The sequence below is a fragment of the Sander lucioperca genome, chromosome 5, assembly GCF_008315115.2.
Source record: "Sander lucioperca isolate FBNREF2018 chromosome 5, SLUC_FBN_1.2, whole genome shotgun sequence".
NCBI classification, from domain to species: domain Eukaryota; kingdom Metazoa; phylum Chordata; class Actinopteri; order Perciformes; family Percidae; genus Sander; species Sander lucioperca.
Genome location: NC_050177.1, coordinates 13644890 through 13652062, shown reverse-complemented (window position 1 = coordinate 13652062; position 7173 = coordinate 13644890). Strand labels below are relative to the sequence as shown.

The window sequence follows — 7173 nt, the reverse complement described above, 5'->3', positions numbered from 1 at the left end:
CAAAACACGGGAATGCGAGCACAGATATCATAGATATCTATAAATATACTACTACATATATAATAGAGACGAAGGTGTATGTTATCCATGGTTTTTATTTTCTCCCATATGACCATGCCATAGGCTACTTTACTACAGAGACAGCATCCCTCTGTTCAGTAGTTTATGAACATAGAATATACACCACTTAAGGATATTGAAGTTACATTTCTCGTAAGCAAGTATCTAAGTCAACCAATCATATGGCAGCTGCTTCAATGTCATTTAGGGGTGTGGTCTGGTCAACACAATCTCCTGACCTCCAAAACTGAATGTCAGAATGGGAAAGAACACGGTGATCTAAGCAACTTTGAGAGCCAGACGGGCTGGTCTGAGTATTCACAATCTGCTCAGTTACTAACGTGATTTTCAACGCACAACCATTTCTAGGGCTTTTCAAAGATGGTCTGACAAAGGAAAAACATCCCTATTGTGGCACATTCCTGGGCGAAAATGCCTTGTTGAGGGCTTAGCGTCAGAGAGACATGGGCAGAGTGATTCAAGCTGATAGAGATCACTTTGACGCAAATAGACACACTGTTACAACCGAGGTATGCAGCAAGCATTTGTCGAAGCCACACATGCACAAACCTGAGGTGGATGGGCCACACCCGCAGAAGGACCCCCCGGTACACTCATCTCCACTAAAAATAGGAAATGACGCTACAATTTGCACACGAGCCCACCAATTGGACATGTTGAAAGACGTGGAAAATGTTGCCTGTCTGATGAGTCACAATTTCTGTGGAGACATTCAGATGTAGAGGCGGATTTGCGGGTAAACAGAATGAGACACAGGAGCCATCATGCCTTGTTACCACTGTGCAGGCTGGTGTGTGGTGGTGGTGTATGGTGGTGGTGGGATGCTCTCCTATCAATATGGGCAACATTTCGAAAGAATGCTTCCCAGCACCTGTGAATCACTGTCACAAAGAATTAGCAGGGCAGTTCTGAGAGCGAAAGGTCACACACAGTATTAGTCTGGTGTACTATAATCCTTTCAGGGCGAGTGTCGCTCCGGATGAGTGCTAATGGTGGGGTTTAAAGCATGTCAGGTGGGAGCCATTGTTATTTACCAGACAGTGGGGCGGACAAACAGTACGTACCGTCCAGAGTCAGTATGACGTGTACTCACGTCTGGCGTCAACTCAAAAATCGAGTCGAGTTCTCCAGCGTACACTCTTAATTTTCTGCATGCATAACAGTTTGTACATAAAGTCGTTACTGAGGGCCTGTTTAAAACCATGGGAGCTTACAGCTGTAAAGGAATATCCTTAAGAATACTCGTAGGGATCGACATCTACGCCGCTCTTCAGCTAAGAAACGTTATGGCATCTATTAGCAAATACTTGCTAGCTAAGAAGCTACGTTAGCACGTACGCGAGCTCTACCCTACCGTCGAGCTCGCTAGCCTTAGCACTGTAGCCTAGCTCGCTAACAGTGACAACTGACAAAGGAAAATACAACCAAACTTTTGGTATTGTTTGATTCTCAAATCACATCTCGGTAACTATACCTAACGTTAGTTAACTGCTTACAGTGCTGTCTATGTAAACTGCGTGTTAACGTCCCTGTTGCACCGCTAAGATTGAAGTACGAATACGGAGAGAAAGGGGCAACAACAGCGTACTCACGAAAAACAATACACATGTGAATCCTCCTCACGACTAGGCCTTCCAAGCTTAGTGATGGGGGAAACGAAGCCTTCTGAGTACTGAATCAATATGAAGCAATTGTGTGTTGAAAATGGTTCAATGTTACGCAAGCATTTGATAGTCAAAAATGGCGACACCTGCTGGTCAAGCCTTGTATTGGTATGTGTATGGATGGATTAAATCTGAGTACGGTGGGTGAAACAGTTAACGTTAGTTAGTAGGTTTTACTCCTTTCGTCGTTGTGAATTGGTTCAATTAAAGCTGTGTGTGTAAAAAAACGATCACTAGCTATAGTGAGCCAGATTGACAGGACACCCCGTATCTCTGATATGAGTGGGGACTTTACGAGGGCACTCGTTTGGGTGGTCACTTGATTTGGCGTAGTGAAGGAAGCATCGAACCATCTTTCTGTGCTACTTATGCTATGAAAGGTTAGCTAGCTATACTGTGTTGAGCAGTCTGCTTCGAGTGTTGGCTACATCATGACCAAGCTAACTCTGGCTAACCGCTATCTAATGCTAGGCTGCTTGGCGTAATGTTAGCCTGGTTCAACTTAATAAACCTCGCAGGGATACTTATACAACAGTCTGTGGACAGGGCTTATAGTCAGACACTCAGGTTTGTGTTTAATCAAAATTATCAACTAGCTAATGTACAGGTGTTGCCGTTAGCAGGGTTGGCAGTTTAACGTTAGCATGCCGGTTAGTGAGTTTTGGTGTTATACTTTCTTTAGTAGCGGATAACCAGTGATTTGTAATTAGCTATTGTTAATACAGGCACTGACGACAGCCCTTAGAGCAGCCATTTCAGTGTTTGCGTAAGCATTACAATAAGTGTTAATGACCGGGACTCTATCTTTTGGATAGAGTGGTTGGCACACCCTTGTGGTTAACTTGCGCCTTATCATTATGATATGACTAACTCATTAGTAAAAGCTACGAAAGAACACCTTACAGTCGTAGTTCATACGTGAGATTGTTTTGGATATTATCATATCTCATGTTGTTTCGAATTATACATATAGGGGACATTTGTATAGAAAGTATTACAAAAACCCCAATTTAATATTCCCTATCACTGCCTTCTTTGCATATCATAAAAGGTGAAGCTGTGTGCCTGTCTATATTGGCTGTGTGTGCCATAATCTCTTATTTATATATGATCCTACGTACCTTGACTGTAAATTCCGTTTGTCACTTACTGAAGCTGATGATCCATCTGAGGGTGCGGTAGTTGGGCAGAAAAACTGTTTGTGCCCAAACAAGACTTTCCAAGATCACAGGGATCGTATTCCAGTACTAAATATGTGGGCTGAATAGATGGACTTAATCTGTCAAAAGCACTCACAGATGTTCGCCTGTTATATAGATATAATGTTTCAAAATTAAAGTAGGAACATTGGGGTAATTATCATCTAAGATTTTCGCTTTGTCTTTGTTGATTTTATGTAGGGCACGGATGATGTGATCCTGAGTGAAAACAAAGCTTTTCCTGTTTGTGTCATTACCAACTACGATTGACACACACTTTAAGTCTCACTTCATAAGAATAATCCGTACAGATCCCTGTCTGCAGTTCCTTCCGCACCTGAACCATGTGAGGGCCCTCGGTCCAGTCTGAGGGGATCCCAGGACTGTGGTTGCAATACGACCCCGCTGTGCGGGGACTGATCCTGTCTGGGTCTGAGAGAGCAGTCTTTCCAGTGCCCCCTCCCCATCCACATATTCCTGTACTCCTTACCGAGGAGACACGCCATGATGTTCCGGGACCAGGTAGGTATCCTCACAGATTGGTTCAAGGGCTGGAATGAGTTGTGAACAGACGGTGGCACTGTTGTCCCTCCTGAAGAGGGTGTCCCGCACCCAGGCTCGCTTCTTACACATCTGCCTTGAACACTGGCTGGCAGGACTGCACAGAGATCCACATCCTAGAAGCTGAGGCCAACAATGCAGTATGCTGAGAGTTCTTTTGTCTGTTTGTGTTATGTGAGTTTGTTTTTTCTCTCTCAGTATATTATCGATCATCTCTGATTACGAAAGCACTATTAGTTCTATTAGTTTCTCCTTAAATTGAGAAGGCCTATATTAAACCAGTATAAAAGATGATTGCCCTGAATCTCTTGTTGGCCCTTTGTCATCAGCAATTGTCAGCCAGTGGCATCAGGAGCCAAAGGAGAAGGTTGTGTCCTTGCTGCTGTCCCATCTGCCTCTGCTGCAGCGCACGCAAACAGCGAGGCCAAATGTGAGTACATGAAGCTGCTGCAGAAGGTCGCTGAGTCACACTATATGAGAGTAGCCTGTTTGTTGAGAAAGCAGGCAGCTGCTGTCCTACGCGCTCACTCCACCCTGCCACCACAACTGGATGACCGCACCTCCCTGGCCATGTGGCCTAAAACCACATGGAGGAGCACCTATCCAGTGGCTACACGCCCGGCCCCATCTAGCCCCTACCACGCGCAGCCAGGGACTCAGATGACATGGCCCAGCATCTGCTGAAGCTCTGGACCCGGCCACGCCTGGCACGACCAGTCCCCCTCATCCAGTACGTCTCCTGCAGGCCAGAACGACACATGTCTTCCCAGGCGGGATGTCCTCTCCCATCAACAGCAATAACACAGGTAATGTTTGTCATTCTCCTTATTTCAAACGGGGTGAAAACATAATAAATTGTTTAGTAGGGGCATATGAGACCATTGTAGACCTCTCATATATTGTGCAAACAGTGTGTCTTTTTGTTAACGGTCTTAGCGTGTTAACATTTCTTCATTCTTTTAAAGGGATTCTTAAGAATTGCTGCTGTTTCTCATATATTAATTGTTCCCATGCCAGGTCTGTGTGGGCAGATGCAGCCCAGCCCTCTGAAGAAGTCCATGTCCGTTATTCTCTGTCCCCAGGCTTGTGGCTCTGAATGGGTTTGCCAGGATGACATAGGGGGCGGCAGAAGAACTCATTCTAACAGACCACGCGCCCCTTTCCCCCCAGAGCAGCGTCGGCCTCATCAGGCAGTGAGCAGACGGAAGAACAGGGCTCTGCTCGCAACACCTTCCAGGAGGACGGCAGTGGCATGAAAGGTCAGGAGTTCATTACCTAAGTGAGCGACAGGGCGCTCACACGGTATGTTGCTCTGGTAAAAGCCACGCACAGCCAACAGCTAAGGTGACATAAGCTAAAATGTAACATACTTTTTTGTCCCTTGGTGTATTGTTCTAGATGTCCGCATGGTTGAAGAGTCTCCGCCTTCATAAATATAGCATCACTTTTCTCCCAGATGACCTATGAGGAAGATGATGATTCTCACAGAGCAACACCAGAGTCACAGGTTATTTAAGCCTCCCTTTACATACACTGGAGGCTGGGCTCTTGACAACTCCACCCTGCTATCAATTGTGAACGTTACTGTCCTCAAACATGGATGATACATCAACTATCAATGAGGCATGAAAATGATAAGCGACGCCCCGCTACAGTTCTATTGACGCCACGTTCACACATACAAAATGGTGCGATTTGCCTCTGCCCCTTGGCTTAATGAAACAAATGGTGATTAGGTTTGTTATTAGTAACTGCATGATGTGTTCCCACAAGAAATGACTTGCCTGCTTCTCACGGCATCTTGTTACTTTCTCCCTCTCTCTCTCTCTCTCTCTCTCCTTTTTAGAAACGTCACTAAAGGAGCACGGCATAAGATCGCCTGAGTATCCAGAAACTGCGAGAGAGGCAGAGTGTGCTCAGTCTTAGAGAAGTAATTCAATGGGATGATGTTATTCTTCTCATGCTAAGAAAAAAAGGACCAAGGGTTTTGTCTTGATTCATTTACACTTGTACTGATCAAAAATGCACTGAGTATGTACTTCATCGAGAAATTCCCATTATGCACAGACACAGAGCAGGACTGGGTTGGAATCCGTACAAAGCGTACCTCTGAATAGCTTATTCAGCAGGTTCGATGATGTTGTCATCTCATGGCAGGATATTTGGAAGGGGGAAACCTGCGTAACGCGCTCAAGAATTGCAGCAGATCATCATCACCCCCATCAAGGCCTACAGCCCACCCAGTGCAGCGCACGACTGCCTTGACACGGCCGCCGCCTCGGACACAGCCACCTCCCTTCAGAAGCTACAAAAACAGGCGCAGACAAAGACCCCGCGTCAGAGGGCTTCCAGTCCACACACCCACCTCCCTGTGATGGAGACTCCTCAGCCACACCCATCTCAGACGCGACATTGCTGGACAGTTCACACCGTGTCATGGGTTAAAGGTAGAGTACGATGTTTTCCCACAGGTTTAAAATTGATACACGTAGATCCTAGACTACAGAGGTAGTTATGATATTTGTCCTAAAGGAAACTGCTCTAAAATGTTGTCAACACACACATCAAACACACTCAAACAGCTTAAAGTGCTCATATATGCTTTTTGGCTTTTTCCCTTTCCTTATTGTGTTATATATCTTTTTTGTGCATGTTTATAGGTACAAAGTGAAAAAGCCCAAAGTCCACCCCAAAGGGACTTACCATCTCCAACAGAAAACACTGTTCACAAACTGCTCCAAACAGCTCTATTGTAGGCCAGCCTTACTTCCGTGACCAACGTGCGTCACTTTGTAACACACGTTATAATGCTCGCCTAGCTGCTAGCCTGGCACTCACTTCATACTCTGCTTCTGACTGGGCTAGTAGTCCTTACCCTAGCTACTGCGCATGTGCAAAGCCAACAAAGATGGAACAGAAGTGAAATGCCTCACTCTGTAGCTAAAACAGAGAGCTCAACACACAGGGTGAAAAGAGGAGCTGCAGCAGTGGTGCAGTACACAAAAAATATGGTGTAAATTAAACACGTTAACCTATTCTGATATAACACTTTAACAATATACGTAACGAAGCTATAACGGCAGGTTATGGTCCATGCAGCATTCAACATAAAACACATAGATACTCATCTATTATCCCTATCACTACCATCATATTACAGATATCTCTCAGATCCAAATGGACTAATGGACATATATAATATATATATATATATATATATATATATACATACATACATACATACATACACCACACACACACACACACACACACACACACACACACACACACACACCCTGGCTGCTTTTGTTTCAGTGTGCACCCAGCTGCTGGTGTCAAGGCCAGATGAGGAGAATATCAGCTGTTACCTTCAGCTCTGAGAAGTGTCTGACACATGAGGTGAGAACCTGAAGATCTTTTAATTACTGAATATATTTAACCATTTATATGCATGTGTTTGTGCATGGTTGTAAATGCATCTAATGGTAGTCTCACAGCACATTAAATAATACCTCAAAAATATACAAGAATGAAATACGTTATAGACACATTTACACAAATTGTTAGCAATAGAGAATCTTCTATAATCATCTATAGTTTTTGTTTGTCTTTAAATGAGAATAAAGCTGCCTTTTCATTTAAAAAGTCACTAATTCCAGAAAGCATCT

General features: G+C 44.4%; 1 pseudogene; it reads left to right on the top strand.

Annotated features, from left to right (window-relative positions):
- Positions 1-3411: 3411 nt before the first annotated feature.
- Positions 3412-7173, top strand: part of LOC118495110 — a 10571-nt pseudogene continuing 6809 nt past the window's right edge.